The 8,017-nt window shown below is 39.2% G+C and overlaps 1 protein-coding gene across 3 annotated transcripts in view; it reads right to left on the reverse strand.

Moving 5' to 3' along the window:
• Positions 1–6,439, reverse strand: part of STX17 (syntaxin 17) — an 83,526-nt gene extending 77,087 nt beyond the window's left edge. The window contains exon 1 of one of the 3 annotated variants that reach the window (XM_082842259.1): positions 6,396–6,439. The gene's annotated coding sequence lies outside the window, so the exon portion shown is untranslated. The other 2 variants (XM_082842260.1, XM_082842261.1) reach the window with 2 other exon arrangements.
• Between the last annotated feature and the right edge of the window lie 1,578 nt (positions 6,440–8,017).

Below are 8,017 nucleotides of genomic sequence, written 5' to 3' on the forward strand. Positions count from 1 at the left end.
CAAAAGAAAGGAATGGCAAGGAGCAAAAAAATATAATAAAGTATACTGTTACTGGGTGAATAAAGGAAGCAATGAAGAACAAATAAAAGATTTATTGTGAATAACCTGATCAAATATAATAAAAATGTTTCCATGTAAATTATTATTTTTCTATAATGTATTTTTTATAGCAGCATGGTATCACATTGTACAGATGTTTGATAATTTAATCATCTAATGTTGGCCACTCAGGATGTTTCCAATTTTCCACTATTATAAACTAAACCACAGTGTAATTACTCTTCTTTTACACAAATCCATACTACCATCTATGATTATTTATTTAAAGTAAATACCTGGAAATAGAATTAATAGGTACATACATTTTTTAAGGCTTCTGATTCTAAATGTCCCAAAAAAGGCTGTGCCTATTTACATTCCCACTAGCAACATATCAAAATGTCCACTTATCTGGATTAAAGACTTAAATGTGAGACCCGAAGCCATAAAACTCCTAGAAGAAAACATAGGCAGTATACTCTTTGACACTGGTCTTAGCAATATGTTTTTGGATCTGTCTCCTCAGGCAAGGGCGACAAAAGCAAACAAAGAAATAGGACTACATCAAAATAAAAAGCTTTCTCAGTGAAGGAACCCATTAACAAAACAAAAAGGTAACCTATTAAATGAGAAAAGATATTTGGAAATGATATATCTGATAAGGCATTAATATCCAAAATATACAAATAATTCACACAACTCAATATCAAAAAAATAAACAATCCAATCAAAAACTGGGTAGAGAATCTGAACATTTTTCCAGGAAAGACAGACAGATGGGAAACAGACACATGAAAAGATGATCAACATCTCTAATCATCAGGAAAATGCAAATCAAAACCACAATGAGCTATCACCTCACACCTGTCAGAATGGCTATCATCAAAAAGACAAGAAATTTCAAGTGTTGGTTGTTGGCAAGGATGTGGAGAAAAGGGAACCCACATGCATGTGGTGGGAATGTAAACTGGTGCAACCACTATGAAAAACAGTACGGAGGTTCCTCAAAAAATTAAAAACAGAACTATCATATGATCCACCAATTCTAATTCTGGTATTTATCTGAAGAAAATGAAAACACTAACTGAAAAGATATATACACCCCTACGTTCATAGAGCATTATTCACATTAGCAAGATATGGAAGCAACCTTTAAGTGCTCAAAGATAGATGAATGGCTAAAGAAGATGTGATACATATACATACACACACACACACACACACACACACACACACACACAATGGACTATTACTCAGCCATAAAAAAGAATGAAATCTTGCCATTTGCAACAACATGGATGGACCTAGAGGGTATTATGCTAAGTGAAATAAGCCAAAGAAAGACAAATGCCGTATGATTTCATGTACACGTGGAATTTAAAAAACAAAACAGAACAGAAACAGATCCACAGATACAGAGAATAATCTGGTGGTCACCAGAACGGAGGCAGCATGGTGAGTGAAATGCGTGAAGGGGAGTAAGGGGTGCACATTTCCAGTTATAAAATAAACAACTCACAGGGATGTAAGGTACAGCATACGGAATATAGTTGATAATATTGTAATGACTTTGTAGGATGATAGATGGTTATTAGACATCATGGTGATAAATTCATAATGTATAAAAATGTCAAATCATTATGTTGTATACTGGAGATAAATACAGTATTGTATGTCAACTATACTTCAATTTAAAAAACTTTAAAATATCCATTTATCCATACTCCAACCGATACCTGATATTATCATTCTTCTTAAGACATTCAACTGGTGACAAAAATGGTATCTCATTATTGTTTTATTTTGCATTCTTTATATTACTAATGAGATTGACTTATTCTCTATATGCATTTCTTCTTTCAACAATTGCCTGCTCGTGCTACAGGGACTGTCTTTCTCTTATTATATTAACATATAATAGTCTCGTAAATTATCAATATTTCCCTAACACTAATGTTCCCAGTTTGTCACATTGCCTCTTGTGTTTTCTTCCACTATGCAGATTATATAAGAAGCTATCTTTATATCTATTACTATTCCTATCAAAATGTTTTTTAACATACCTGGTATTCAACAGATGCTAATGGAACTAAAACATTTCTTCACATGTCTCTTCTACACAATTTCTAATCCTATCACTCTAGTCAAACAGCACAATATGCATAGCACATTACAAGTGTCTTATTTGGCCTGTGTTTAGACTCTTTCCCCTCTCCAATTTTTCCCCATAGATTACCACCAAACAATATATCTAAAACACCAAAGGTAACATGCTCCTCCTCTGAATAAAAACTTCTAAGAGTTCCCTATTATCTGAACAAGAAAATAAAATGTTCATAAGTAATCCACCCAACCTACTGAAATATCATCACCCAATCTCTGCTTTTGGCTTGCAAGGTGCTCCCTCTGTCTAGATGCTCTTTTATATCCCATCTGCCTCTCAACTTTGTGTATCATTTGAGATACAACTCAAATGATTCTGCCTTCTCCTCCACTAATCAGTTTATGGTGTACTTGACAAACCCCAATTATTGACTATTTGGCTTGTTTTCACTGCTCCCCTATGCTACGATGATAGCTCTCTTTTTTGAATTCAAAAAGCAATATTTCCAGGTCAGAGTGCATGACTCTGCCCCTCAGCTTTTTGTGCTCAAGGAATAACCTGCTGCCTCACAAGGGCCATCTCTAGGGGAAGACATTCTGGCCTAAGACCCTCCCAAGACTTTCCCAACTCTTGGTCTACTTCTAGAGAGTATTTTTTTTTCTCTCCACCATTTCCATTTCTATAAAATTATAATAAATTACCCATATAAAACTAAGAAGGGAACACAGCATTCAAATAGTTGCATTAAAGTATGATGTTACTGAAACAAAGTCATCCAACAGTGCCTCTGATCATAAAATAGCTCAAATAACGTTTATAAGCTATTAAGGGAAGGTCGTAATTCAATATAGAAATTGTGGTTTAAAAGTGTGATTAAATAATCAGTTGAAAATGTATTTCAGCATTTCTTGATTTTTAAGACAGAAAACTGGGAAATATTTCTGATATAATTCAAACACAGGATTAAAAATACATTAACATCACAGGTATTTAAAATATGTCTATGAAAAAACAAGAGAAAACACACAAAAATGCCCAATTTCTCAAACTTCTGTAAAGTTGTTGTATTACTTTTCACTTTATTTTTCTAGTGTAATGGAATATTTGGGGCAACAGAATTGTTTGTATCATGAGAATGGTGGTGGATAAACAATTATATGCATTTATCAAAATTCACAGAACTGTACACCACAAAAGGTGCATTTTTGTATATTAAAAAACAAAAACAACGAGATGTGGGGGAACCCAAAATGAAATACAAACTATAAAAAATAAAATTAACTGTATTACAAATGAACAACATAACCACAATGAAAGAAGTAGGGGAAGAAAATAACTAATCTAGGTAACTTTGGAAAACAGATGCTGGATACTCGATACTAGTGTCTAGATATGGGATCCTAGATACTAAACTGGATACTATAAGGCTAAAGACAAAAAGAATTACACACAACTATACTGTACTCTAGTTATTTGTTTCTCATAGGACTATGGGTTAGAAATCCTGAAATTACTTTATGTGTATACTAGGACTGAACAAATAAGGAAATATTTTGTAGAACACAAAAGCCAGATTTCTCACTGTTGAAGAAGGAAGTTACAAATAAGAGGCAAGACTAGAATGAACCCTGTGGTACTGTATTAGAAACAGAAGTATCAGGATAAACTTTAGTTTAGAAAAAAAAAAAAAATATATATATATATACAGACATATATCTAAAATACGTGTGTGTATACATATATATACAGATAAACAAAAATAAATATAAATCTTTGCAGATGCATAAATATACACATATGTGTGCCTGTATCTCCATGAAATATATGGATTTACAGTTGACTCTTGAACAATATGGATTTGAACTGAGAGGGTCCACTTACAGTGAAGTTTTTTCAATAAATACTATTTTTTCAATAAATACTACATGATCCACAGTTAGTTGAATCCGTGGATATGGAACCGCAGATACAAAGGGCCAACTATGGGACCTAAGTGGCTTCGGGTTTTGCTATCCACTGCAGGTCCTAGAACCATTCTCTGTGGATACCAAGGGACGACTGTATATACAGCTAGAAATAATACATACACTCACACACACACACACGCTTCTAAGATGTCTTCTGCCAGGCACTGGAAGTAATGATAACCCAGTAGCAATGAGCACACCTAGCGCCCAGATCCTTGGTGTTTAAATACTACTCTCCAAACAAAGAAAGCAGGGGTCTTTGGAGAAATGGTGGATTCCAGGGCAGGGAAAATGCAAGAGAAGCTTGGAGCATCCAAGAAGCAAGGAAGTTCTCAAAAAAGGATGAGAGCCTATAAAAAGGGCACAGGAAGCAACCTGAAAAAACTTGAAATGGACAAAGCTGGAACAATTTGAGACATACAACAAATAACGAAAGTGTAGGAAAATAACCAATAGAAAAATAAATGAGTCCATACAGATACAAAAACAATAAATTAACAATAAATAAATAAATGGGATGAAGATGCAGCTCTTCCTTACAGAAAAACTCCAATTAATAAATTACAAAGGAATGAGGGAAACAGAAAACCACCATTAGAACATTACAGTAATAATTACTGAAGGCAAGATCATCAATGGATGCTAAAATCAACAAATTAAAGTTTGAGGAGAAACAAGATATCTGCATTGTTTAAAAGTAGTTCTCCCCCAAGATACTGATTAATTACAAAGGGAAAAATAGTTACTTTACATTAGAGAATCCCAGCCGACACCACCTTAACCAAGTGATCAAGAGCAATATCAAATGCAGTGTGTCATATAATGTACCCCTCATATGATGAACTACTGAGAAGGGCATATACACTTCTGTGGTATCAACAAAAGTACACAACCTTAATCTAATCTTGAGAAAACATCAGACAAAACCCAATTGAAGGACACTACAATATAACTAACCAGGACTCTTCCAAAGTGTAACGGTCATGAAAGACAGGAAAAGACTTAGAAGTTGTCACAGACTGGAGAAGATCAAGGAGCCATGCCAACTAAATGCAACGTGGGATCTTAGATTGAATCGTGGAACAGAAAAAGGACTTTAGTATAAAAAACGATGAAATCTGAAGAAAGTTGGTGATATAGTTAACAGCGTTGTGCTGAAGTTAATTTCTTACTTTTGATAATTGCATTATAGTTATGTAAGATGTTAACATTAAAGGAAATTGTAGAGAACTCTGTATTACTTTTGTAACTTTTCTGTAACTGTAAAATATTTCAAAATAAAAAGTCTCTTAAAATAATGTGTAAACTGATGTTTCCCATAAGACAGGACAAATATTTTGAGGTCAAAGAATTGCAATCATATTCACTGCACTAACACTTGGGGTGGGCGGGGCGGGTGCCAGGTGCTTTACAAACTACCTTTAGTGCTTACAACTATTACCAGCTGAGTACTACTACTCACGTTTCCAATAAGGAAAAGGTACTGGGAGGTTAACCAAATTACTTAAGGTTATTTATAAGTGAACAACCCCATTTCTCAGGAAAAGTCCAATACCGCTGGCAACGCCCCCTTCCAAAAACGTTATGAACACCTTTCCACATTTCCCCACACCTGGGGCACCGAATTCCCTCAGGCACGTCGCCCCGTATTTCTCACTGGGGGAAGGGGTACTGAATTTGGAAAGAAAAGTCAAGGCCCTCGGACCTACCTACCGTACGGTCTGCTCTCTGAGCCTCCGATTCCGAATTGTAAAAAAAGGGGAGACAGACGTGGGGCCTTCTGCGAACCACCCTCCCTGGTATGGCTGACAGGAGGCTCCCCCCTCGCGCCCCAGGACCTCCCCTAAACACCCTCGAGCCTCGCGTCATTCCTCGCAGCGTCACCCACCGCGCACCTGGGCCACATAAACAAAACGCCGCCTCCCCCCACCCCCGCCCCCGAACGGGTGCGCGGGACCCTCTCCAGACCTAGACGCCGGCGACCCTGATGACCTAAGACCCACGGTGCGTCACACGCAGGGCAGACGAAGTAAACTTTTCCACCCTGAGACCCCGGAGGCCGTCAAGCTCGCCCGATCGGCCGCCTCCCTATACCCGCTTCGAAAGCACCTCCAAAACCGAAACCACCACTTCTTCAAGCCGAGAGGAACTCCCACAGCGTTCGCACTTACAACCTGATGCCCTGCTTCCTGCGGGGCACCCCTCCCGCGCGCGGGACTGGCACCCGGCCCACGACGCCGGCCAGGGCCTTACGCCCCCGTGGGGGCCTATCGCGATCCCCTTACCTCCCGCCGGGACGTTCGAGGCCGGTGGGTACGCACGGCGCAGGCGCAGGCGCGGGCGCGACAGGACGGGGCGTCGCAATAGGCGGGCTGGGCTGCGCCACGCCCCCTCCCGCCCAGTTCCGGCCTCGAGGGGTGTGGCTGGCGCCTCTGTGTGTACAGACGCGGTCGCCGCTCTGGACCGTCTTACTAAGTGGTATTGATTTATGTTGTGGGGTTGTAACAAGGGAGCCAAAAGGAAGGAGACGCACAAATGCTCTTTAAGAGTGTCAGTTCGTTGAGTTTTAAGTGTGAGACAGTTCACATCTGTATAGCCCACTACATTTTGCAACTTTTTTGTCCATTTTCCTCTGTTCTTCTAGGAATTTTATTGGTGGGCTGGCCGGGTGTTCTTACCTCTTTACACCTGTAGAAACTGAAGCTCACAGAGGTTGTGCCTTCTCCATCTACACCCCGCTCTGAGGTAGACGGCACAAGTCTTAATTGTAACAGGCACAGAAACTGAAACTCAGACAAGTTGTGCTTTTTCCCAAAAACGGGTTGAACCAGTGTCAACCCAGTGCCAGTATCCTTATCCCAATTTTATAGATAATGATGCTAAGCCTCAACAAAGAGTTCTAGTGGCTCACTAGCAGTTCAGCCATGTAGTGACACAGTTGGAACTTCAACTGGGTTTCCTAATTCCCTTTTCAAGTTCTTCCAGCTGATACCAATGAACAAACGGTTGGCTTTGAAGCCCTGTCCAGGTCACAAGTCCTCCTCCCTGGATGGCCTGACTTCCAGATCCAGCCTTTTTAATATGCGTTTGTGAATATTCAGATGACTTGCTCAGAACGTATCCACTGATGGTACTATCCTTAGAAGTCATAAGGATATTCAAGCCATAGCTAAGGAAACTCAGCTTTTAGGGTCTTCCAGTGGAGTGGGAGTAGGGGTAGAAATTGTGGACCAATGAATATTAGGGGTCTGTAAGAATTGCCTTGAAAGGTAATTTCTAAAATAAAGCATAAAATCTGCTAAGCGTTTTGGATTTTCTTTGTGAGTATAATGAGTGCTGATTTCTTTTACTCTAGGAATGAGGTGTTTATAAGATTTTAATTCTAAGGAGAAAAATTAAAGTATTAGCCAATACCATGGGAAAAAAATTTTTATGCAAGACAAGAGCTTACTGTTGTGGCCTCTCCCGTTGCGGAGCACAGGCTCTGGATGCGCAGGCTCAGCGACCATCACTCACGGGCCCAGCCGCTCCGCGGCATGTGGGATCTTCCCAGACCAGGGCACGAACCCGCGCCCCCTGCATCGGCAGGCAGACTCTCAACCACTGCACCACCAGGGAAGCCCCAAAACAAGAGCTTTTGAAGTAAAGGTCATTCAAGTTAAGCTCTGAAAAAAATCTACATCAAATACACTAGGGAGATGTGACACTCAAGGATTCTAAACTTGAACCTAGCCTTCTAGGTTATTATACATATGTTTGCTATAAGTTAGGTGTGTTCAAGGTAGCTAAATAGAACGTTTTAATCTAACAGTTTGTTAGCTTTATAATCTTTAAATATTTAGATATATGGTGTGTGGACCTCTTTTTGTACTCTTGCCTGGGCACTGAAATTGTTAGGAGCAGGCCT

The sequence above is a fragment of the Leucopleurus acutus genome (genome assembly GCF_964270905.1).
Source record: "Leucopleurus acutus genome assembly, chromosome: 7".
NCBI lineage: Eukaryota > Metazoa > Chordata > Mammalia > Artiodactyla > Delphinidae > Leucopleurus > Leucopleurus acutus.